Source organism: Balaenoptera musculus, chromosome 2 (genome assembly GCF_009873245.2).
Source record: "Balaenoptera musculus isolate JJ_BM4_2016_0621 chromosome 2, mBalMus1.pri.v3, whole genome shotgun sequence".
Classification (NCBI taxonomy): Eukaryota; Metazoa; Chordata; class Mammalia; order Artiodactyla; family Balaenopteridae; genus Balaenoptera; species Balaenoptera musculus.
Genome location: NC_045786.1, coordinates 71,613,299 through 71,640,062, shown reverse-complemented (window position 1 = coordinate 71,640,062; position 26,764 = coordinate 71,613,299). Strand labels below are relative to the sequence as shown.

Below are 26,764 nucleotides of genomic sequence, written 5' to 3'. Positions count from 1 at the left end.
GGGGTGGGTGGCTATGCTCTCCATGTTACCTTTGTGGGTAGGAGTTCGTAGAGACTCTTAATCCCGTTGTATTGGTAGTCTGTTCTTGTCAAGGCTTCTGTGCCAAGGAACAGAGACACAGGTGAGGTGGCTAAAATGAAGCGGGTGCGGTCTGTGGAGCTGTTCAATACGGCTGCTGGCTGCCGCCAACCTTTACTGAGGACTTGGTGCGTGCCTGAGAGGTACCCACCAATGCACTCGTTCATGCTCTGAGAAGCAGCTCTGGGATGTTTCTGTCCAGTGCCACCACATTCCTCCTTATCATAGACCAGATCTGCTCCTCTGTCCACACTTCCTATGGAGACCTCATACCTGAAGCTTCCCTCTGTTCTGCTCAGCGCCTCATAGCTTCCTGGCTCAGTCTGTGTGTCTCAATTTCTGATTCCTGGGAGATGAATCTGAAGGGCTGAGCTCAGCCAGGTGTTGACTTGGAGGTGGAAGAGGGGCACGGTCACCTGGGTCTGTGGGTGAGTAGATGGTGACAGGTGAGTTGACTATGCAGTGGGGGCCTTGCCTTATTCAGCCGATGTTACTGTGCAAATGCTTTGCAAGTTGAATTTGAATTCGTTTTAAAAGACTTTATTTTAAAATAATCTCAGACATACAGAAAAGTTGCCAGAATACAAAGAACTCCTATATAGCCTAAGCTTAATTCATCAATTATGAATATTTTGCCACATTTGCTTTATCGTTCTCCATTGCGTATTATCTTTTTTGAACCATTTGGAAGTTACACACATCATGCCACTTGACCCCTGAATAGCTTCAGCATGTCTTTCCTAAGAACAAGGACATTCCTCTTTGTAATTACAGTTTAATTAGTAAAAACAGGACATATGACATTGACTTACTATTATTGAATATACAATTCACACCCAAATTTTGCCACTTATGACAATAACGTCCTGTACAGCCATTCTTCCCCTGACCTAGGATTCAATCCAGGATCACGCACATTTTATTCAGTTGTCACGTCTCTGTCATCCCCTTTAACTGGGAATGGTCCCTCTGCCTTTTTTCTTTTTTTGTCTCTGATGACATTGGCTTATACTCTTAAAAAATGTCCGTTACTTCCCAGCAATTTGGATTTGTATGATAATTCCTCACTAGGAGATTCCCCATGATTGGATGAGTTTCTGTCAGAATGCTTATAAATGATGTTTTGCATCTTTCTGGGTGTATCACATCAGGAAGTGCATGATGTCATTTTGTCCCCACACTGGTGACCTTAGCTTTGACCCTTTGGTTAATGTGGTGTTGAGCTTGTGTAACTTAATCTACGTGTCGCAGAGGAGGTGAGCATTTAAAGAGGACCACCTCCTCCTTTAAAGTTACGTCTGGTTTGCAAGTGCTTTTTGTACATGGGACTTTCCTGAAGCGGGCACCCTTGTTCTCTTCAGGGTGTGCTCCTGAATGTAGGTGGAAGGGCTGATGTCCTCAGAGCCCACAGAGAGGAACAACTTGCCTGAGGTAGGAACAGAGCATCATCTCTGCCCTTGTGGCAAGAGTAAGGTCTACCCTGGAGACAGAAGTACAAGAGCCTGTGAACACTGAGGTCCCTTTGACTGCATCTGGCTGTCCTGGCTGCCTCCTAATTATCTAGGAGCAGAAAAGACAGATGAGGATGTGGAGAAATCTCTTCTCTGCATGTGCTTGCCAGTTCTCTAAATGCAAAAGATGATTGTCCAGGCTGCTGTCACTGCATTTCTCTTTTGACAGTCTCTTCTCTTCTGACATTGAGCTGCTTGGGTTTGGTCAGCTTGCATGATGTTTGCATATCGGGCGTGAAAGCTCCCGGACTGATTATGGGATTCCTAAGACCTAGATGGTTGCTCCTGGACCATTATGGGATTATGGGATTCCTTGTAGATGTGATTCTCAAGACTCAGGAGGCTGCCATATGGGAAAGATGTGCTGTTTAGAGCTCTGGACATTTTCAGTTTGATTGTGGCCAGTATTACCTTGATTTAAGCTTCTCAAACTTGTACTTTATGAACTGTTTCATATTGGACACTTGACCTTGCTGACCCCTAGAACTGTTGTTCCCACTTCTTATTAGGAAGCAAACAACATGACCACATGCAATCTATTTTAGGGACAGTAAAATGAAATAAAAAATAGGGGAAAGGTACTTTTAAAAATGAAATATAATAAATGATCACAAATACTCATGAGTAACAGTACATCTTGACTCTCCTACCTAGTATGCTGCTAAAATCTGGGGGGAACATATACAGGGGTATGACACAGCCCCTGACCTCAAGGATGTGGCCTTTCTTTTAAAAGGAGTGTTATAAAGATTAAACTGATTTGTGGATTCATTTTTTTTCTCAAATAGTGTTTTGATTTGTTCTGGGTAGTTGTAATGCCTGAACTTATTTGTGGGGTTATCTCTGCATGACTTGGGACACATTTGTCCATGTCATCAGAGGAATTGTGACGGCAGGCTTTCACCACATCCCAGAGACAGCTGGTTGGAAAAATAAATATGTCTGGCCATATATTCCCAGAGGTTGTGCTTATGCCTGAATTTAAGTAAAAATTATAGGCAGCCTTAGGACAACTAGATTTGGAGACATTCCATCTTCCCCAAAAGAATGTTAATAATGTAATTCCTTATCCTGTGCCTTGGTATCAGCAAAAACTTCTTAGAGTTGTGTATGTTCTTAAGTTTTAAAGACACTGATAGATGTCATTTGCTTTTCTACCTATGGAATTTTTGCTTGAGGAAGGGGCTTTGGCCAGGTATGCATCACCTTTTTCACACTGAGTCCTCTGTGGCTAATACTGAAATGCTAGATAAATGTGGTCTGGTGGTGGTCGTGTTGGGGAATAGGTGTTGGGGAGAGTATGGGAAGGGAAGCTGAGGTTGATGGACGAGGACTAAGATGTCCAGGAAATGTGAAGAGTAAGGTTTTGAGAAGAGCTAGAACGAATTAAAACTAATATGCTGAAAAAGCAGTGGTGCCTCATTTACTTTGGTATCTTCCAGGAAGGAGGAATTCAGTATGAGCAAGTTAGCTAAATAATTGACGTTTCCCCCAGTTACAGGCGAAACTATTCTGTTTTTCTTGCAAATGTCTGAAGTACATTATAAACTTTCCCTCTTAAGAAGTAGTAGATAAGTATCATAATTTTATCTTTTTTCCCCTTGTGACTCGGAATTCTGTGCTGACTTCAAATACTAGCTACTCTACAGCCTGTTAGGGTACGTGGGTTGCTCCCCTCTCTCTGATATGTCGTCTCTCATTTGACCATCTGCCTCAGGAACCCCTGTCTCTGCACTGTTCTGATAGTACCATGGCTTCAGGCAGGACTGAAAGGACCCAGGATGTACCCAGTAACCAAGGTGGTATCAGTAGATTCTGGCTCCTAGGAACTGCTCTCTTCCGTGACCTCAATCAAGCACATGGGCTTAGCGATGGTTTTTAGTTTCTGCTTGGAGGCTTTTTCTCATTGCCCAGGGTTGATGGATGGCTGTTCTGTTCCTGGGTCCTAACTTACAGAGGCATGATGATATGGAGAGGCCAAGGCCATTGAAAGATGATTTTTGTTACGTAAATTTCCTGAGAAGAGGGACCATGCCACACAGGAGGCATCAGGGTAGTCAGGAGGCAGAAGATAGGAGGGAGGAGAAAGCCTTGGCCAGAGCCTTTATCGGGGTTTCCACAGGAAAAGCAAGGCAGGGCAGAGTAAACAGTTTCAAACTGGCTAGTTTGAATAATCCTGGTGGGCTTTGGGCGATAGGGGTGGTCTCTAGGTTCCTGGTACCTGGCCCTTGGTGTGTGAGAGTTGGATAAAGGAAGTGACGGGGGGGATGTAGACTGTGGATTGGTTGGCTTGTATATGAGCCATGCTCCTGGCTGAGACTTCGCTGTCTTCTAAGAAGTGGCCGGCCCTGGGAGAGGGGTGGTCTCCCCCGAGGACTGTAAAGCCCCAAATGCCAGAGCATCAAGAATATGGAAAAGAGGAAAATAGTTAATGTACTTGACCCTGTGATGAACGGATGCCACGTAGACAAATCCAGAATCTAAGACAACACAGTGATAACAGTGGCCTTGTAATAGATGGATCACGGCTGCCAACTGCCCGACTTCCAGATGGCTGTCAGATTACTTTGGGGTCATTGCCACCCTTGGCTTTAACTCTGTAGTGCTTGGAGCTTTATGACACTGGGAGCCTCACTTCTCCTTTCTGCTAGAAAGTGGGGTCTCCATCATCAGTTGAGAGTGTATCCTGTGTTCTTGCTCGGGAATGTACTTCAAGGTAGATGAAGCCTCATTTCACGAGGGGGAAATAAATAAATAACCAGCCTCTGAGAATTGGGGTAGGGGAAAGCTGTGTTGGTGGGGAATTTGTTTTCCCTTTAATTTCTGGTATATATGTATATATTTCAATAAATGGCTAAATGTCTAACACATTGTCATTTTATGAGCAAGCTAAGTTATCCAAATGCATCTTTCAACTTTTATTTACTATGTTAAGTAATTGGTGCTATTACAGATACATTAGAAAATTCAGATCAGTAAAAGAAAATAAAATTGCCCTCATAATCGTGCTATCTGGAGATATCCTCTGTTTTATTTTTTTATCTTACTTCATTTTTAAAATAAATTTATTTATTTATTTATTTTTGGCCACGTTGGGTCTTTGTTGCTGCGCGTAGGCTTTCTCTAGTTGCGGCGAGCGGGGGTTACTCTTCGGTGCACAGGCTTCTCATTGTTGTGGCTTCTCTTTGTTGCAGAGCACAGGCTCTAGGCATGCGGGCTTCAGTAGTTGTGGCTTGCGTGCTCAGTAGTTGTGGCTCGCGGGCTTTAGAGCGCAGGCTCAGTAGTTGTGGCCCACGGGCTCAGTTGCTCCTCCACATGTGAGATTTTCCCGGACCAGGGCTCGAACCCCTGTCCCCTGCACTGGCAGTAGGATTCTTAACCACTGCACCGCCAGGGAAGTCCCATCTCTGTTTTAAAAGTAATTAATTCTTCAGTATATAACTTTCCTTTCGTAATTTTTCCCAAACATTTTCCTTCATTGCTTCCAGAAATTTTGAAATTCTAAATTGTGAAATTTCCAAAAATTGTGAAATTCATAAATGAAAATGTGCAAATAAGGTTTTATTTTGCATTGATCTATCCCAAATAATTGCCTTCTGTTATGGTGGAATTCTTGTAATCACAGAGAACTTTGTCAATTCTGAAGTCTGTGATGACCCTTGGCAGGTGATCTGAGGTGGTGCTTTGGAAAGTGCAATAGCCCAGGACGATGTTCTGGCCACCTTCTAACTGTGTTACACTGGAGCACTCAGAGTGCTGGTGCAGCCTTCCTGTTGGGGTGGAAGAAGGATTGGAAATCTGGAAATAACTACTTGCATTTGCCTGTGTTCCCTTCTGCCTTCTTTGGAACACTGGGTTAGGATGTTTGTAGCTGGAGAGCCAGTTAATGGGTATAAATCACGATCTGGGAAGTCTGGTTCCTGAGCAGCTGTTGGCCAGCTGCAGCACTGGTAACTCAGCAAACAGTAAACTTTCATCTGAGAATCTTCACTTGTGACAGAAACGGCAGAGCCACGCTGCCCGACACTTGTCACCCAGATCTGGGTTCAAACGTTGCCTCACCATCTAATGGCTGCGTGAGTGCAGGCCAGTTAGAAAGCTCCTGAGTTTCATTCTCCTCACCTGTAAAATGCTGGTAACCTACCCACCTGGTAGGGTTGCTGTGAGAAGGGCACTAAACAAGGTAATGCAGGTGAAGCATCTGTCCCCACGCCTGGCCCATAATAATCGTGCAGTAAGTTACTGTCTTCCCATCCTCCCTTGGTATGTTTTTTGTTTTAAACAAGTGTAGGATGAATTTGAGCATGTTACTGTCAGGAGTGAATCTGTTCTAAGCTTACCTTACAAAAATTTCTCCCAAATCTACCCAGCGTCGCCCCTCTTACTCTCCCAGGTAATAAGCTGGTCCATCACAAGGTGGGCGAAGTCTAATGTAAGGAAACAGCACTGAACCTCCTTGTCTACAAGAAGAGAGGATGCTGGTGAGGAAGGCTGTTTTTAGATCTGTCTGAATTAGCGCTCCCCACCCCCATCAGGGTGATGCTGCCATTCCTTTATTGCCAGGAGGACAAATGGTGGGAGGCCAGAGGGAAGCAGACCAGCCCGTAGGTGTCACGGGCACTTTTATCCTCAGTGCTTTTAGCATCTTCAGTTATCCCAGGGGTCCTGAGACCCCTGAGCTGGTGTGTTCCCTCAGAGCTGGGGTGGGCGTGGCCAGGGGGGTGCCCGGCCCAGGAGCCTTCATTCAGGGCTGACCCTCCCTAGGGCTGAGGTCCCGGGCTCTTGGCAAAATTGAATTACAGCCTCTGTTTATGGCTGGACCTCAGCTGGCAGGGTCTTGGGGGTTTTAAACAAAAGCATGAGCCTCTCCAGAAGTGGATTAGGGAGATGTCCATTCAAGCAGGGGATTTGTACATGTTAATTCTCAGAGCAGATATCTGACTGTGAAAAGGACCTTGTGACCTTATTTAGAAAAAAGGCTGCACTTTGTTAACCTTTATTCCCGTAAGAAGGAAATATCATTACATGGCAGAGGTTCAGGCCCCATAGGAGATTTTCTGGATGATTCTCCATTTTAAGAGTTATGCTTCTACAGATAGGATAAAATTCTCAGGACTTCTGACTGTCCCCACTGCATATTCTTTTTGTTGGGGGGAAAAAAAATCCATATTTCTTTCCTATCCTAGGCTTTTGTCCCTTCCTTCCCAGTCGTAGCAGATAAGAATTAAAAAATTTTTTTAAAGGAAGAGGAAAAAAGACAAACATTTGAAAAGACATTGCCCTGTCTCCCACTGCTCCCCATCCCCCCACCCCCATGCTTATTCAATACAGGTACGTGGTGAGTAGATTATGAGCAGATTCGCAGAAAGGCGGGTGCACGAGTGATGTGGGCCCCTGACGTTCAGGCAGCTCAGCTCCTCTGAGCCTGCCTCAGATGCCACTCCCTCCTGACGCCTTCCCCAGTCACCCCACCCCCCAGCTGGACTCTCCTCCCTCTCTGTTCCTGTAAGGCTGTTGACATCTATTTCCAAGAAGGCAATATGGGGTAAAGGAGAGCGCAGCAACATGGAATTGGAAGACCTGAGTCCAGATGTGGGCTTCACCACCTCCTAACTGCGACTCTGAGCTTCTGAGCCTGAACTTCCTTCACTGCACTTGAATTATACCGTGCCGGCTCGTCTCCCAGCTAGAAAACGGAAGTCCTGGAGGAGAGGATGTTGTTCATCCTGTTATTTCCAGTCATTTATTTAGTCATTCATTTCTTTATACAATTACCCTCTTAGGACCCAAGAATAGAGAGATGAACATAGTGCATGTGGCACATGGTAGGAATCACAAGCTGCTCCTTCCCCCGCCCCTTCTTTTTCCTTGAGTGACGTGATCCACATATAGTTGAGGGAGCTTTGGATATTTCTTCCCAGAGCATTAAGTAGAGAGGAGCAGAACATGACCTGCTTGTTGACCCTGCCAACACCACTTCCCTTTTTTTTTTTTTTTTAATTGCATGAGAGATTCTTTAAATTCTGTAGTGCTTTACAGTTTTCCGAAGTTTCACGCACATGATTTCATATAATTGCATAATAACCCTTCCCCCAACCTCTGCAGTGCACCTTGCCCCCACCACCACTGGTAACCACTAGTTTGTTCTCTGTATCTGTGAGTCTACTTTTTTGTTTTATTCACTAGTTTGTTATATTTTTTAGATTCCACATATAAGTGATATCATACAGTATTTGTCTTTTTCTGCCTAACTTATTTCATTAGCATAATGCCCTCCAAGTCTATCTATGTTTGCCGCAAATGGCAAAATTTCTTTCCTTTTTATGGCTGAGTAGTATTCCATTGTATATATATATACCATGTCTTAAAAATATATATATACACACATTATTTTCCATGTTCTTTTCCATTATGGTTTATCACAGGATATTGAATATAGTTCCCTGTGCTATGCAGTACGACCTGTTGTTTATCCATTTTGTATGTAATAGTTTGCATCTGCTAACCCCAAACTCCTAATCCACTTTTCCCCCCGACCCCGGCAACCAGAAGTCTGTTCTCTGTGTCTGTGAGTCTGTTTCTGTTTTGTAGATAAGTTCATTTGTGTCATATTTTAGATTCCACATATAAGTGATATCATATAATATTTGGCTTTCTCTTTCTGACTTACTTCACTTGGTGTGATAATCTCTAGGTCCATCCATGTTGCTGCAAATGGCATTATTTCATTCTCTTTTATGGCTGAGTAGTATTCCATTGTATATATGTACCACATCTTCTTTATCCATTCATATATTGATGGACATTTAGGTTGCTTGCATGTCTTGGCTATTGTGAATAGTGCAGCTATGAATATAGGGGTGCATGCATCTTTTTGGATTATCGTTTTGTCTGGATATATGCCCAGGAGTGGGATTGCTGGATCATAGGGCAAGTCTATTTTTAGTTTTTTGAGGAACCTCCGTACTGTTTTCCATAGTGGCTGCACCAGTTTACATTCTCAGCAGCAGTGTAGGACGGTTCCCTTTTCTCCACATGCTCTCTAGCATTTGTTATTTGTAGACTTAATGATGGCCATTCTGACTGGTGTGAGGTATATACCACATCTTCTTTATTCATTCATCTGTTGATGGACATTTAGGTTGTTTTCAATTTACAATTGTCAAGGTATGGAAGCAGTCTTGGAAATGCCATTCCCATAGGAGGCTTTCCTACATTTAGTGGTAAAGTGAGACTTCCCAGTTGAAAATTTTCCTGCCCTCTGCCAGGGTAAGTAAGGGTGAGAAGGGGATCAGGGCTTACAACTTTTAATGAGATGCGTACAAATCGGGAGCAAGAGGCTGAATGCATGGAGCAGAATTTGAAGTGCCTCCTTAAATAGAAAGTGGACGTAGAGAAATATGAAATGCTGGGGTTTCAGACGGACACAGCTCTATCACCTATTCCACTGGAGAGGGTAAACTATTATTACTTTTCTTTTTTCCAGAAGCCATTTTGTGCGTGAAGGACCACATTCCACTTAATCCCTTTTATTACCAAAATTGTACTTTGCAGTGAGGGGGTGTGTGGCTGGGGAGCCCTTTCAAGATTGGAGCCTGGAGGCATCGGGCTGGTTAATTGCATGTTTGTCTTTTGGCTTCTTTCCAGTCTTTCATCACGGATGACCCCTTATCTATAATTTTTAGGTTAAAAAAAAAAGTCCTTTTCCTCTTTTGTGTGTTTTATGAAGCTAAACAGATGGTGATAATGATCTAAGCACTAGCTTTGGAAATCAATTACAGTGGATGAAAAGGGTCAAGATAGATCCTACCACAGATGTCAGCCCGTGGAGGCTGTGATTCCAGGCATCACCATGGTCAAGTTGACCAGCCTGGCCAGCTTAGCTGGGCCTCCTCTTCCTGACTGACTATCCCTATGGATGTCTTCCACAGCTGCTGGTGTTATCTGTGTACAGAGAGAACTGCCCCATTTCCTGGGGTGAGGTATATGGGAGGCTTACTTCTCAGAAGGTCTACATGACTGTGGTTCACAAGTCTGGTGGTACCTGAGAACCACATGTACAGCTTAGAGAGAAATAACAGGGAACCCCATCTCCTAAGATTCTGGCTCACTAGGTTTCAGATGAGGATTGGAATTTGTCTTGTTAAAGAGTCCCCTGTGTGTCTAGGATGCTCAATCAGGACTGCGCATCACTGACCCTCCTCACCCTCACTGCTCGGAGTGGGCCATGGGTCCAGCCGCATCTGTATCACCTGGGAGCTTATTAGAAATGCTACTCTCAGGCTCCACCCCACCTTCCAGCATCAGAACCTACTGTTTAACAAGGTCCCCAGGAGATGCTTGTGCATATTAAGGTTTGAGAAGCTCCGCTCCCATATGGTCATGTGATATGATCACAGCTTGATTGTTCCTGGCGATGGAATGTTGATTCTATACATTTATGTTTTTAGTTTACCAATGCCTTCCCTCTTGAGGATTGGGCTATGATTTGCATAATCTAATTTTTAAAAATTATGTGAATCACCTCTATGCACTATAACTAAGTTTTAGTTGTTTTGCCTTTTATTGTCGAGTATACACACACACACTAATGTTTCATTTAAACATACTTAACCTGTAAAATGAACTATGTTCTGTAGCCAAAGAAGAAAGATTCTTTGTGCTCTACTTTCATTATTCCTGCCTCTCTTCCCTGTGCTGTGAAGCAGCCTCTGGCTGTTCACATGGAGGTGATTTGCTCCTCCTTTGGGCTATGATTTTCCCCTAGTGTCTGACTATTATTGCACTTGCCTCAGTGTGCTGGAATTTTTGTTTACAAAAATGAGACCCTACTTTTATTCATGGCTGCACCCCCTTTGTCTAGGGCATACCTGATGCATACTAGGGATTCAGTAAAAGTTCATTGGCGGTGTGGGGGGTGAGTGAATGAGTGCCATCAAGGATGGAGGGCTTCTGGTGTAGTTGTGAGTGTGGATGGTATTAGTGCCCTTGTGTTTCCTCTCTTGCTCTCTTCCCAGAATGTCTGGGCATCGACAGTGAGGGTTACTTTGTTTTCTATTGGAGATCGTAGTACTTGATTCAAGAAGATTAAACCTGTGGAGGTGAAAATTAGGCTCCATGGGTGGATCTTTAATTAGGTTGTTAGGATGGCCGTTGAGAACATCTCCGGGCGACTTGTATGCCTATTGGTGTTTTTCTCAGCTCCTTCTGGAAGTGCCCTGCTGTGAATTGATGGTTCCTGCTTCCTTAGATGGGAAGAAATCTGTTCCTAGGTCCAGCTGTATCTTTGGGTTGATGACCTTTGTAAATGGTTCCACAGAGTTCTGTCCTGAAGTTGCAGCCACCCAGAACTCAGCTAGCCTTGGGTCACTTAGGGATAGCAAGAGCCTCATTACAATATGATTCTTTTTCTCCTGAGGATAGTTTTATGCCAAGAGACCCCACAGTCAGCTTAATATAACCTTAAGCTACTCAATTGAGAAGATACATTTATTGTTGAAAATTGTAAGAAAAGGAATGCATCCCGGTATCCTGGTGTCCGTATAAGTTCTTCTTTTGGTGATGGCTTGTGGCTTCTTCTCTGTATTCCACAGCACCTGGCCCCTCTCTGCTGATGCCCGAGAACTGTTGGCCTTTCACTTGCTATTTGAAACTAAGGACGTCCTAAGCTTTGTGTCTTAATTGAGAAATTAAAAGTGTAGAATTTTATACCTGTTATAAATGTAAGTAAGAATTAGATTTTTGTTTTTAAAGTAAATGCTCTGGTTCTTCTATCTAACCTGAATTTGCTTTTCTTAATGTCTCTTGTGCACATTTGTGATTTTGTTTGCATTTTTTCGGCACAGTGGAGCAGCCCCTAGCATCACCCACTGACCTGTGAGATTTATGTTAAGAAGACTATGTCTTTGAGGCCATTCAAACAGGCTATTTATTTTTTATACCCTCAGTAACTATTTGAAGTTTCTTACAAGCTCGTGCACAAACCCTGCGTGGTTGAGGTGAATGAAAGGCGTCTTTGGCTTTCCAAGGAGCTGGGATAATGAGAAGCGGTAATACCGGGTAAAACTACTGTGAAGGGTTAACTATTGAACATGAAACCAGCAAGCCGTCTCAAACAAGCATCCCCCTTTTATCCAGCTTCATTGTGGAATGAGGTATTTCACATTGTGTGAACATTTCAGAGAACAGTTTCTTACAATTGAAAGCTCTTGAAATTAATTCATTTAAAACACTCTGGAAATCTGTCTAAATATTTCTTGTATTTATTTGTTTCAAAGGGTGTGCTAGAACAACGTTTTTCCTGATAATTCAGAATCATCGTCATTTTATAACTACTGTGGTACACCAGTAAGCGATTTGAGTAGAACTGTTGAATCCTGCAAAGCAGGTCCCCAAACCTCTTGTGCAGTTTTAGTGCTGAACCTTTGCGTCTTTTAAGCTCCCTCGTGGTTAGCGCTCACCTCTCTCACTGTCACCGTGCCTGTCCTTTCTTGCCTTCTTAGTGGCTACGTACCGTCTGGCAGAAGGGCCACTTGGCAAGTTTTTTGGAATTAAGCATATGCAATGGTCAAAATTTTTGAGTTCAGGTAAGAGGGACTTGCTTTCATTAGAAAGTGTGTTGAGCTATTGGATAATGTCTTCATCTGCCTGAAGAAATTTTTTTAGATGTGCTTCTGGGTTGCGGGCTCTATACTGGAGAGCTGGGATGGCCACACCTCTGACCTGTGTCTGAATATATGTCACAGGGATACAAGATAGGTCCTGGTGTCAAATGATCCCCAACACCTGGTGAGATGTTTTCTGCAGAACTTACTTTCTAAGAGGATTTTTTTTTTTTTCCCCCTAAAGTTGAGGTTTTTTTATGGATAAATATTCGTTACTGATCCATTAGATTTCAAGAAGAGTAGGGGGAGTATGTGGAGGGCGTGAAAAATTGTTAAAAGAAATTTGGCAAAACCATTCAAGGAATTAATAGACTCTGGAAAGAGCTGTGTAAAGGTTACTGTTAAACAGAGTAGAGATCTGTTGATGGAATATAGTGGCCTCTTAAGTCATTGATGATTAAATGACCAGTGAAAGACAGAGAAGATTGGATCTTTGCTGCTAGTACCTATTAAGACAGAATTACAGACATGCCATGCCGACTTTATGGAAGAGTCTAGGAATAACTTGATGACAGTTTTTTTTCCTGGGCCTACGTTTATATTTGCAGTCTGATCTTTCTGCTCCCAGAGACATTATTTTTACTTATTACAAAAAATTGAATAGAGAAATGGCCTGGATATGACTTTGAAGCCAGGCTTCCATTTAGCAAACATATTTTGAAATTGAGAGAAAGGTGATCCCAAAGTGCAAGTCATTAAGTGTAGTTTGCTAAAATTTGCCATTCCTTTAACATTCTTTCCTCAAATTCTTTCAAAATTGCAGTTCAGGTGAGAGTAAGAGGAATGAATGTCCAGATGGATGGTAGCCATTGGTGGTTTTTTCATGTCTAAAATGAGTGCAGCAGGACATTCCTGGCTAAAATGGCTCCACAGACCACACTGGGGAACCAAATATTCAATGTCTCTCATGTGCTCAAAAAATAGGGAGGTGCGTCGTGGTTGGCCTCCATACCATGAAACAAGAGGACACCTTTGCTGTGGATTTACACAGGGATCCAGTTGGGCAGGGGCAGTCTGACTTGCCTTTGGACTCGTGGTGCTGAAACATAACCAGGCTCACAGCAGGCAAACCTAAAACGAGGCAAAGGGAGAAAGATTATGTTACACAAAACATGCTTAGAAATGGTTTAGAAAGACCTGGAATTTCTGCTGTGGCTATCCAAAGTTCTCACTTGGAGTTGGGCACAATGTAACATTCCTTCTTGAGGGAGTACTGTTGGGAAAGGAATTTTTGCCTCAGTTGAGTAACTTTGCCCGGCTATTTAACATGCATGGTCTTCTTGAGCAGTTAAAGATGCAGAAGAAAGATAGCATTGTTTCAAGACAGTTCTCACAGGCCATTCTTGGCCATCTTTCCTGAACCTGCAGGCCCTACCATGGTCCGTATTTCAACACGATTTTGATCATCAGAATTCGGGAACCTGAGGGGGCTTGCAGTCTTGGCAAAGCACTTCTGTTGCTCACTGATAGTGCCACTGAAAAAGGCATTTTGTGTATGTTTGGAAGTTTAGATATATTCTGCTTAATTAAAGGTACAATGTGCCATGGGCATGTTAGAGATCATCCCAGTGAGCAGACTGTGACCTTTTTCAAAAGGCAGAGAGAGACTGGGGTAGGTAAGCCTCCCTCCGTGCATTGTTTAAGAAAAGATTTGTCTCTACTCCTTGCTTCCATTTGGCCGAAGGACGTGGGTTGGGCCATCTGTTGGCATACTCAGAGCTATACAAAGTCCCTTTTGTTCCCCTTCCTCCTGAGCCAGTCACATGTGTCTCTTGGCCTGGGTTTGTCAAACAAGCCTTTGGCTGAGGCCATGGGGAAGGCCGGGGTGGACATCCATGACTGGCCATTGAGAACTTCTGTCAGTTCCGTCCCTGCTAGGCTTGCACTGAAGGGGCCACCCTTCATGAGGTTGCTTGAATACGACCCTGAGTTTTTGACTGGATCCTTCCAAAATGAAGCTTGTACTTGCACTGCCCTGGGAAAACCTTAATTCTTGGTTAGAGCTTTTCATGATTTGGTCACCCTCTGAATTGTAAGGTCACCTGCTGCAGTGCAGGATATCTAAGTGACAGAACTGACTGCAAGTTATCCTTGGGAAAGAAAAGACACAGTGAGAGGGATCCATCCACACTGGCGCGAGTGGACCTCCGGAAGTAGTTGTCTTTTCTTTAATTGCATGTAGCTATACCAGCAGGATTTTAAAGTGGTAAATGATTTTATGCTGTACCTAATGAAGGCATACTGATCTTTCTGCAGTTATAGTTTTTAAAGGTCTATTTTGAAGAATCTCGTGAATCTTACAACTGATTTTGGAGAAGTTGATTTCCAAGGTCGATGACTAATAAATGGGCATCATGTCTGTGTAGGGTCAAGTAGTAAGACACTAGCTGAAAAGCACTGAAGCGTAGTTTGGACAGAGTAGGGTCAGCGGGATGCAGACAGCATGGCATGCGGTGAGGCTTTGTGGTCTGTTTTGCTCTGTTTATCCTAGGCCTCTCATGGGCCCAGTGGGTGGCCTGGTGACAGTTGGCTCCGCCTTCAAGAATGGGACAGTCTAGGGAATTCCCTGGTGGTCCAGTGGTTAGGACTGCACACTCTCACTGCCGAGGGCCTGGGTTCAATCCCTGGCTGGGGAACTAAGATCCCACAAACCGTGCAGTACAGCCAAAAAAAAAAAAAAGAATGGGATGGTCTAATGCATGGATTGGAAGGCATCATCACAGCTTTCCTCAGCTGCATGAAGCTTTACAGAATTAGGGGTCTACTCCCCCAGACAAGGCTGTTTACTTCCTTATTTTCTTTTAAAAACAAGGCCTGTTTTTCCTGGAAGACACTGTAGTTTGAATTTTCTAAATTGACAGCTTTTCTTAAGTGCTTTTAGAACATGGAGTTGCCAAAAACAAATGCTAGGATTCCTGGCTTCCTCTTCAGGGGACATAAATTGAGTTTTTAGGCTTTGAAGTTTCTGAGGAAGGTTGTCTTTTTGACATAATGGGAAAAGCAGTGGGTAGGGGGTCAGCCAAGATGGCAAGCCTGTGTCACCGACTGGTGCCTGACCTTGGACGAGTCACTCCAGGCTCTGGGCGTCAGGTTCATTGCCAGGAATACTGGGCCTGTGATGGCTGGGCTCTCCTGAAATGATGAATTTCAGAAAGGAATCCACTGCACTCCGGACACTAAAGTTGGTTATCACAACTCTGTTGATCCATAAAGACTCATGTTGTGTCATCTGTTGCTTGGCTTCCAGCTCAGCTGGAGGACAAGAGAGAGGGCTGTGATCAATGGCCCTGGATCCAGGTTTGGAGATGGAATTTGGAAACGTGAACACATAGGCAGGCTGTGAGAACTGCCACTTGTAAAACTGCAAGTCAGCGTGAAATATAAAGGCTGGGTGATAAATGGTCTTGGACTCTGCTTTCATGTCACCTCTGTCTCCCTTCCTTATCCTTGGATTCCTGGTAACAACTTTGAGGCTAATCCTTTCATTTTAGGTATCATAAAGCCTAGAGATGGGTTGGAGGAAAACAATTTTGTAAAGCCTGGAAGGTTTTTACTTTGCAGCTCTGTGTGCTGTGTTGTCAAATACTACTCTATTAGATGCCCGCTCTTCCAAGGCCAAGTGCTTTATATACCTCATGGCCTGGCCACGCTTATCCATATTGCCTGGATTTAGTGGCCAGTTTTTGAGCTACAAGAGAGTAAACACACTCCCTCGATAACCATTTAACATGTCTCATTTATTTATTTTTTTTTTAAATTTCAGAAGTAATGTGTTTACTGTAGATAATCTGTGAGATGTGGAAAAATACAGAGAATAAAAATCACCCACTCGGAGTGAAACAAATGGGCTGACCCTCCTCAGAATTGACCCTGAATTGTGTGTCTGAGGTGCTAAGATCTGAACTAATGATCCCCAGGCACCTGGGATCAACAAGGACTTAACCAGTATCTTGGTGTGGTTTGTATTTATCCCATTCTGAGCTTGAATCCTCCACTTACTGCAACTTTTAGCACTGACTTGTCTACTTAACCCAAATGTGCTTTTATACATTGAGGGACTTCTTAAGTGATTAGTGGATTTACTCACTGCCACCAGCTTCTAAAGCTTCTTAGGCAAGTGATTTTTTTTTTTTTCTGTGGAGTCAAAAGGAAATCAGAGTGCCCGCCTTCCTCCTTAGCTTTTCCCTTCTTGGAAATTCCCAGGCATCCTGGTGGCCATGCGTGTGCCCTTGGCTCTGCTCTCTGGAGCTTCCATTGTATGCTCTGCCTGTTTCTTCTCCTGGCTGTTCTCCAGCTGGGGCCTTTCTAGAAGGGTTTTTTCTTGCTCTGAATTTCTTTTCACCTTTTATTGGTTCCTTCTCCTTCTCTCTACTGTGAGCTTGTCTGAGGACAAGGAAGAGGAAGGAAGCCTCACTTAGCTTCTAGGAGCAGGTGGCCGTCCTGTAGCGGGGCTCACACTACTTCCCCAGTTGTTCTCTCTTGACAAGCCTCCCTTTCATTCTTAGTTTTCAGCAAGCTGTACAGTATCCAAGACTCTAGAATCTGAACTGGGGAAAAGAGTACCTGGGTTTCAGTTTCACATCTGCCTGTTTTTTGATAATTGCATTTTTGAGCCTTTATTCATCCATCAATATAACTCATAGTGTGTAAAGCTCGTGAACAAACTGTGTAGAGTTGTAAATTTGCAGAGATATTCTGTTTTCCAACTGTTCTTTCTTTGCTGGCACACAAGGTAGTAGCCCTAGGTTTTATGTTTTTGCTTAACTCTGATGGACCCTCACGTAAATGGAGATGGATACCATGTTTACAGATTGGAAGACTTAACATTAAGATATCCCCTCCCCAAACTGACCTAAAGGTTCAATGCAATCTCAGTCAAAATCCCAGAAGGTTATTTTTTTTTAAAACAATCTTAAGACATCAACAAACTGATTGTAAAATTTACATGGAAATACAAAGGCCTCGGAGTAGCCAAAGTAACTGGGGTGGGGGGAACATAGCTGGAGGGCTTATACTATGTAATTTAAAGGTTTACTATAAAATAGCATAAATAAAAGACTGTGTGGCACCCTGTAAGGCAGACATACTTGATCCCTGGAGCAGGCTAGAGAGTCTAGAAACAGACCACAAATCAGTGGTCAACCGAGGGACTTCCCTGGTGGCGCAGTGGTTAAGAATCCGCCTGCCAATGCAGGGGACATGGATTGGAGCCTTGGTCTGTGAAGATCCCACATGCTGCAGAGCAACTAAGCCCGTGCACCACAAGTACTGAGCCTGTGCTCTAGAGCTCACGAGCCACAACTACTGAGCCCATGTGCCCCAACTACTGAAGCCCGTGTGCCTAGAGCCTGTGCTCCACAACAAGAGAAGCCGCCACAATGAGAACTCCGTGCAGTGCAATGAAGAGTAGCCCCCGCTCACCGCAGCTAGAGAAAAGCCTGTGCACAGCAACGAAGACCCAACACAGCCAAAAATAAAATAATAAGTAAATAAATAAAAATTAAAAAAAAAAAAGTCAACAGATTTTCACCAGAGAGGCAAACTAATTCAATGGAGAATGAATTGGCTTTACAACTAGTGATGCTAGAACAATTGGGTATCCACATGGAAAAAAGGGAACCTGGATTCTTAGGCTCTACCATGTTGTGTTTTTTTTTTTTTCCAGGTATTTATGACTTTTAATGTGTGTGAAAATAACAGACATTTACTAACTTTAAATCAATTGAACAATTATGTCTATTGTAGTTGTTCTAAAGGAGAATTGTATTCTCGTTAGCTCCTGTACCATGTTTAAAAAAAAAAAAAAAAAGAACTCAAGATAGATCATAGACTTAGATAGTTCTGATTGCTCTTTTAGATAGACTCTAATAGTTGATTTTTTTTTTTTGTAATCAGAGGATTACATTTTATTGTAATCATGTAATCATAAGGGAGGAGAAGTGTGCTAAATGCTGAGAAGGTAACAGAGGAAGAAGTTGTTTTTTTCTTGATTCTGGACCGTTCTTAACACTGCCCTCTTTTTGTTGGGTAGTAACATAAGCAAAAAGCAAAACCCCAAAGCCATGTTTCTTGGTGGTACCTTCAGAGAGTAGATTTTGGTTCTCCTATTGTCCTCCTCTTCGTCTTATTTTGCAAGTGAATCTCACTTTAGCTTATGCACAGTGCTCAGGAAAAGTTGTCTTAAATCTGGTTTACGTTCATTTAAACAGACCTATTTTAAAATGTACTAGGAAATCCTGACATTTAAATAATCCTGTGGCGTCATGTTAGTAAGCAAGGACTCCTCCTGTTTAGCCAGTGTTCTTCCGGCAGTTCTGTCCTGGGGTTCAGCCCACTGGAGTCCACCTGCCCTCTAATTGGGGTCTGGGCGTGGGGGGCACAGCTGGTGGGCGAGTCCTCACTCAGCTCTCTAATTTCTCTGGTGGCCCCAGGCTGGAGCGCTTCCTGGACTTCTCCCAAGCACAGTGTCGGCTCTGTCTTCTTGTGGGCACAAATGTTAGGTGTTAGGTGAAACTTCAGTTCGGTCCCATCCCCATGCTGGGTTAAGGACTGCTTTGTGACATTGGTAAGAAAGCAAAGTAAGGAATTCATGACTGATGTGAGGAAGGGTGAAAGAAGTTCTCCCTGCACCCCACTTGCCAATCTGTGATGTACAGTGTGGTGTCTTGTCTGCCTCTGTGGAGGGGAGAAATCTGCCCCCTTAGGCATCCTGAACTTGATCCTTAGGTTAACCCAAGGTCATTGAATGCTTTGAAGCTAATGACATGATGGCTAAGTCAGTGACAGATATAGGACCATTCTTTCCTTTATTTTTTTCTTTTTATTGAACAAATATTTAGAGAGCTTTTACTTTTCGGCATTGTTCTAGGTGGGGGGAACTCTGTGTTGAACAAGACCCATAAAGATCCGGCCTAATGGAGCTGACATTCTAGCTCCTGGGGTAAAGGTTTCCTGGTGCATTCTCCCTTGTCAATTTCTTGAAGCACTCAGCTTGAATCCAGCCAACCGTGATCTCCCTAAGAGGAAGGGACTTCTCTGTCCTCTGAAATCATTTGTGTGTGTTGCCGGGTCTAAGAGTGTGGCATTTGTTACAGCACATCATGTCGTGGCAGTTTCTGGAAGAGCTGAGGCTACCCTCTGGAAAACTGGACCATGTCATACCTCTTTTGAGTGTGGTGGGAGGAGAAGAATGAGGAGACTCTTCAGGGGTGCCTTCTAAGTAGGGAATGTTCAGCAAATATTTATTGAGCAAGTTCATATCTGCATGGGATAATCACACGGGTCATACTACAGAAATGTGATTGCAGTCCAACTCTTCAGATGACCTTTTTGAACTCTGAGGAACTCTGCTGAATCTAGGTGAGAGCCCTCCTGCCAGGAGAACTTTTAGTTTGTTTCTGGAGCTTTCTTAATAGGAAAGCTCTCCCAAAGGTTGGGGGAGTCAAATTGGCAGTGCGTTTGAAACAAGCGACATTGTGTTGTGACCTTTCCCTGGGGTCTTGCATACTTTGATGTGGCAGAAGCAGGCATTGCTCGGTAGTTATAAATAACTATGCAACTGGAGAGTTATGCTCTAGGGCCCCAAGTTAAAACAGCTGATTCCACTTGTATTGTAGAGCCAGAAAAACATCTTTTTGAAATCATCTGTGAGTAGAATAGCATTCAGACAGGATATTAATCTTCCTAGAAATTATACCAGGAAAGCAGAATGCTTCCTTTGAACCCCACACTACCATCCTCTCCACCTCCCCCTGGTTTGGTTTGGTTTTGTTTTTGGCTTGTGTATTTGTTTGTCCATGTAGCATATGTGAAATGAATGAACCACAGATTATTTTTTTGTATTTATTGGTGACAAACATCTTCACTACTCTTTAGCTTAAAAACACTTGCTGAGCTGTGCTTAAGTAACTTAAGGGTCAGCAGGGACCTTAAAACCATTTAATCTAGTGTGTCCTAAAGAACTGACCCATGAATCATTCTAAAAGTCAACAGGAGAAAAAAATAGTAAAGATACTTTCTATTAAGATAAGTTTATTCAACGAACTACCATTTTTTGAAAGAATATCCTTCCTACTTTTTAGGTTTTAAAATGGCTGTTTTTAATGAAATGATGGTTTGAGGTTGTTTTCTCAAGGGAGGACCTTGAAGACAAAGCTATCAATCAGCCTAGTTTGGGAAGGGGTGGGGATTTTCTGCTGTGAGCTACCAAAGTTTGGTAACCACTCATCTAGTTGAAACCCCATTTGATGCTTGAGTTGTCCTCCTCCCATTGCCAAGTCCCCATCCAGTAGGGGTGTCTGCACTGGGAGGCCCCTGCCCCACGGCTGGTCCTCCTTTCGGCAGCTGTGGCTAGGGTGGGAGAAGAATTGTTGTTCTGTGGACCTTTTGTAATCATAACCCAGGAAAATGCCTGGGAGACAGAGCACAGGTGGGTGGGGAAACGCAGGGTGGGCTTTGGGTGGATGGTTTGATGATTGCCGTGGCCAAAGCAGAAATGCCCATGAGCTTGAGTTAGTGCCACGAGTTAATTGCGTAATTAAATGCTAACATGGTTGATCAGAGGAACTGTGTAATTGAGGCATAATAAAATGTGGCATGCTTAGTAAGCAGTTGAGTTGTCTTCCCAAGGATGTAGCTAGCACCAGGCAGGAGAAGCACAGATGTCTTTAACAAGCTGTTTTTTGCACTGTTTTGCCCCTTTATCTTCTAAGGAAGATAGATAAGGTGTTTCTCTAAAGAAAGAGCCCAATCCCCTATCATCCATAACTGAAAACCAGATTCATAATTTTATATGAAATAATCTTTATAGTACTTTGTTTTTGACATGCAGAATGTGTACTTGTTATCCTTAGTGAAATTTCAAGGTTTTCTTTTTCTTTTTTTTTGGCTGTAGATTTTTGGACTTTTTTTTTTTTCACTTCTTATCAGGGAATCAGTAAGATTCCATGTAAATTCTTTATACTGGCTCTCTGTGTAAGCCTTAATTAGTATATTTGGTCGAGATAAATAAATATACTATTTAATCATGGTGGTAACATTAAATACAGTATATGATATTTCCTTCTAGATGAATGAATATTTAAGCCCTATAGGTGGTCATTGAAATAAATTGCTTTTTTTTTTTTAAAGATGTGGGCAATTTGAAGTAAAAGTAACCAAACTGGTATTGAGTTGAAAAGAAATTTAGGAAATAAGTTATTTTTAATACATTTTCACTTTTTTTTTTTTTAATATTTATTTATTTTATTTTTTGGCTGCGTTGGGTCTTGGTTGTGGCATGCGAGCTCTTCATTGTGGCATGTGGGATCTTTCATTGCAGTGCGTGGGCTTCTTTCTAGTTGTGGCACGTGGGCTCAGTAGTTGTGGCACGTGGGCTTAGTTGCCCCGTGGCATGTGGGATCTTAGTTCCCCGGCCAGGGATCGAACCCGAGTCCCCTGCATTGGAAGGTGGATTCTTAACCACTGGACACCAGGGAAGTCCCTAATACATTTTAACTTTGGACAAATGATAAAAAGTAAAATTTTTATAACCTAGTTTACTTTCTTAAATTTCCCTTAAAATGTGGGTCCAAGCTTTGAGCATGAATTTTTTAGTTAGTGCAAAATTATTTTAGGCTTATGTTTTCCTTTTTAGATTATTTTCTGTGATACTTTTAGCCCAGTGAAGGTCTGTATATAGCCATTGTTTTCCCCTTCCTTCTGTGAATAGAATATTCTATTACTTCTAATCACTATTCTCTACTTTAGTACTCCTGAACGTACATGTGATGGTAAGAGTGAACACTTTTTTCTTTCTTGAAGTATAGTTGATTTACAGTGTTGTGTTGTTGTATTTCAGGTGTACAGCAAAGTGGTTGTTATTATACACACACACATATATAATTTCTCAGATTCTTTTCCATTATGGGTTACTACAGGATATCGAATATAGTTCCCTGTGCTATTCAGTAGGTCCTTGTTGTCTATCTGTTTTATATATAGCGGTGTGTACATGTTAATCCCAAACTCCTAATTTATCCTTACCCCCTTTCCCCTTTGGTAACCATAAGTTTGTTTTCTATGTCTGAGTCTGTTTGTTTTGTAAATTCATTTGTATCATTTTTTTTGGATTCCACATATAAGTGATACCATATGATATTTGTCTTTCTCTGTCTGACTTACCTCACTTAGTATGATAGTCTCTAGGTTCATCCATGTTGCTGCAAATAGCATTATTTCATTGTTTTTTATGCCTGAGTAGTATTCCATTGTATATATGTACCACATCTTCTTTATCCATTCATCTGTCGATGGACACTTAGGTTGCTTCAGTGTCTCAGCTATTGTGAATAGTGTTGCTATGAACATTGGGGTGCATGTATGTTTTTGAATTAGAGTTTTCATCTTCCGGATATATGCCCAGGAGTGGGATTGCTGAATCATATGGTAGTTCTATTTTTAGTTTTTTAGGGAACCTCCATACTGTTCTCCATACTGGCTGTATCAATTTACATTCCCACCAACAGTGCAAGAGGGGAATCCCTTTTCTCCACACCGTCTCCAGCATTTGTTATTTGTAGATTTTTTGATGATGCCCGAATGCCAACATTGAGCAGTGTGAGATGATACCTCATTGTAGTTTTTTTTTTTTTAATTTTATTTTTGACTGTGTTGGGTCTTCGTTGCTGCACGCGGGCTTTCTCTAGTTACGGGGAGCGGGGGCTGCTCTTCCTTGCGGTGCGCGGGCTTCTCATTGCGGTGGCTTCTTTTCTTGCAGAGCACAGGCTCTAGGTGCATAAGCTTCAGTAGTTGTGGCTCACGGGCTCTAGAGCGCAGGCTCAGTAGTTGTGGTGCACGGGCTTAGTTGCTCCGCGGCATGTGGAATCTTCCCCGACCAGGGCTTGAACCCCTGTCCGCTGCATTAGCAGGCGGATTCTTAACCACTGCACCACCAGGGAAGCCCCCCATTGTAGTTTTGATTTGCATTTCTCTAATAATTAATGATGAAGAGTGAACACTTTTGTGGAAGGATTTACCATAAACCAGGCTCTAATATCAGCCTTTTATTATATACTTTTATTTAGCCTTTCTAACAACCCTAGGGTGAAAATCCTGTTCTAATCTTCATTTTATAGATAAAGAAACTAAGCTATAGATCAGTTAAGTAACTTGCTTAGGATCCCATAACTACTTAGTGGTGGAGCCAGGATTTGAACCAAGGAGGTCTGGCTGTAGCACCTCTGATCTTAACCATTACCCTGTGCTTCCTGTCTGCATATACTGGTCATGCTGACAGTGATGGCTTTGGCTTTGAGTGGGTCAGGATCTTGGAGTAGCTGCTTTATATAAATAGGCTTTTTTTTTCTGTAAGAATTTACTTTTTTTGAAAAAATGACTTGTGTATGTTAAAATCTCAGTTCAATAGTAGAGCCTATTTGTTTTAGTCAATCATGAATAACAGCATTTGTTACATGTTATTTCATTGGTAACCTTCTATTTCTGTTATCTTATAAATTTCTAGCTTATAATAATCATAATAAAATACAGACATACCAGTTGACATCTCAAACCTGAGTGAGCAAAATTCCGAGGGGTCTTCTGATAGGATCTGGTTTCCAAAGAATGATTCAGCATTGGGATTCCACTTCTGACTCTGCCATTGGGTGTGGAGTGTCCATCCCCGGTTGGATCCTTGGCATGTTTTGCCTGGAACACACATGTTCTAAGACTGGCTCCACTTGGTCCTCTGAGCCCCACCCTGCTAGCATCTCACTGATCCCACAGAGCCAGGGAAGAAAGGGGTTTGTGGGAGCTTGTCAGTTCTTGGCCTTTCACATGCCTCCCTTCCCCGCAGGACCACTGACCGACCAGCTTGCCTTGGCCACTGCCCACCTCCCACCTCCCTGCCTGGAGCTCCCTCCCTCCACTCGGCCTCTTACTACTTGGGCTCCCTCGAAAGAGAAAGAGAGAGAGAGAGAGAGAGAGAGAGGGAGGGAGAGAGAAAATCCAGTGGCTTTGATTCAGTGTCCACAACCTGTTTTGTTTCCCAGTAAGAAAAGGAAACATTAAGGCTGGGGTTTGGATAAGGATGTCAGTTTCAAATTTATTCTGTATTTAAAACTCTTAGTTTTGTAAGCCATGTGAAACAGAATGTTCTTCGTACATAGGAGAAGTTTTAAGGTTGGAATCCTACCAATAGACCGTATTGTCCTATTCTTTTTGGTGTTGTCACTGGCATTTTTTAAAGCACTGACCAAAGTGAGCTGGTAAGATATGGTTCCAGGGCCCCAAATGGCCCAATTTCAGTGTCCCTGCTCATGGCAGGTCCTTCCAGCCCCTCGGTCAGCACTGGGGATCCACCAGAACACGCTGTCTCCCCAAGGACCCGGGGCAGTGGGTTCAGAAGCATTGGCCCTGTGGTATAGTGACCCAGAGGGTGGGGACACAGGAATACCCTTCGTTGACAACCGGGTTCTTGTCCTGGGTCAGAACTAGAGGCTGGTGAATCTGAGATTAATACAGTCTGGATGAACTTTTCACAGTTTGCCATGTTGCATACTCTTCTAGCCTCTTGATGTCTCTGCATGGTTTGGGTCTGTCATAGCAATGGAAAATTTCCATCTTTTAATGGTGAAATGCCTACATTTCATGGAAAGAACATCATTTCTAGGGCCCTCTGGCTGAGTTTGCTGTGTCTCTTCTCCTTGAGGGGCTCATTTCTGGGCCTCTTGGTTCAGAAATGTCTCCTGGTCAAAAAAACCTTTTTTGTTTCCTACACCTAAGCTTTTCTTTATTCTTGATAACATTCTGATCCTAAGTACCATGGTAACTCTTTTGAAAAAGACCCCATAAGTGTCACAGAAACATAGTTTGCTGTATAGGCTTTTCATGACTAAACCAACCACTCTGTCTTCCCTATCAAGATGTTTATTGATATACTTCAGAAATAAGATGGTAATTGCTCAGAGACATGATTTTCCCTCTCAGATTTTATATTTTCTTTCTTCTAATAGGTGACTTTTGAAATTCTGTAATTGTATTAGCTTGGTAGACATTGAACCAACTATTGATAATTCTTGGCTATTGAGAATTCCTCTTACATTAAGGTGACTAAAAATATTAGGGGGGGCTTCCCTGGTGGCGCAGTGGTTGAGAATCTGCCTGCTAATGCAGGGGACACGGGTTCAAGCCCTGGTCTGGGAAGATCCCACATTCCATGGAGCAACTGGGCCCGTGAGCCACAACTACTGAGCCTGCGCGTCTGGAGCCTGTGCTCCGCAACAAGAGAGGCCGCGATAGAGAGAGGCCCGCGCACCACGATGAAGAGTGGCCCCCGCTTGCCACAACTAGAGAAAGCACAGAAACGAAGACCCAATACAGCCATAAAAATAAATAAAAAATAAATAAATTTAAAATGATGTCTGCAACCAAAACTACACCCCTGGTTAGAGTCACATCCATTCAGTTCAGCTCCCCTTCATTTGCAGCCTTTAAGAGCTAAAAAAAAAAAAAAAAAGAATATAGGCAGTTTAAAAAAATAAATAAATAAAAATAAAAAAAAATAAAAAAAATATTAGGGGATATTTGTTTATGTATGATTTATCTACAGTATCTTTGTTTCTTGGAAGGAGAAACCATTGTACAAAAATCTTCTGTACTGCTCTGCTTGTTTGGGTGAGCATGTTTGCAGGAGGGTACTCTGTGAACATCTGCAGATGTACATCATTGCTGTTCTCTCCTGTTTGTATTCATAACAATATCTGTTTCCCATTCACCTAGCCTACAAAATTGAATGCTCAATCTTTCTCAAATCATCCTCTTCCAGCCTTCATTTCAAGACCCTGTGTTATGGACTGAATGTTTGTGTTCTCCCAAAATTGATATGTTGAATCCTAACCCCCCATAGTGATGGTGTTAGGAGGTGGGCCTTAGGGAGGTGATTAGATCGTAAGGGTGGAGCCCTCATGAATGGGATTGGTGCCCTTATAAAAGAGACCCCCCCCTCCCGGGCTCCCTAGCTCCTCCCACTATGTGAGGACACAAGGAAGAAGGTGGCCTTCTATGAACCAGCATGTGGAGTCCTACCAGACAACCGAATCTGCTGGTGCCTTGAACCTCCAGTCTCCAGAACTGTGAAAAACAAATATTTATGCGACTCAGTCTATAGCGTTTTTGTTATAGCAGCTTGAATAGACTAAGATACCCTCTGACTCCTCACTCCCGAATGGATGACATGTAAAGGCAGTTGGCCATCTGAGCCCTTCTCACAAGGGTGGCCTATGTCTTCCTATCTGTGCCTCATCTCCCCATACCACCTCCTCTGTAAAGTACCCCCTCCAGCCAAAGTACCCTTCTCTTCTGCTCTGTAGGCCCGCGTGGCTTCGCCATGTTTTTCCTTTGCTTGCTCTGCTTGTCCTCCTGTCACTAGGCATAGGTGTTCACCTCGTTCCCCAAAGCCCAGCTGCAGTGATTCCTCCTTTGCAGAGCCTTCTCTGGTCCACTTACTACCTGCCTGTGAGGCGGTATCTTCCT

General features: G+C 43.0%; 1 protein-coding gene across 8 annotated transcripts in view; it reads left to right on the top strand.

Moving 5' to 3' along the window:
* Nucleotides 1–26,764, top strand: part of TLN2 (talin 2) — a 450,559-nt gene that overhangs the window by 92,809 nt on the left and 330,986 nt on the right. The window contains exon 3 of one of the 8 annotated variants that reach the window (XM_036843234.1): nt 378–506. The exons of 6 other annotated variants lie outside the window; for them this stretch is intronic. The gene's annotated coding sequence lies outside the window, so the exon portion shown is untranslated. Of the gene's footprint in view, nt 1–377; nt 525–26,764 lie in introns of all 8 variants that reach the window. One more of the 8 variants, XM_036843233.1, reaches the window with a different exon arrangement.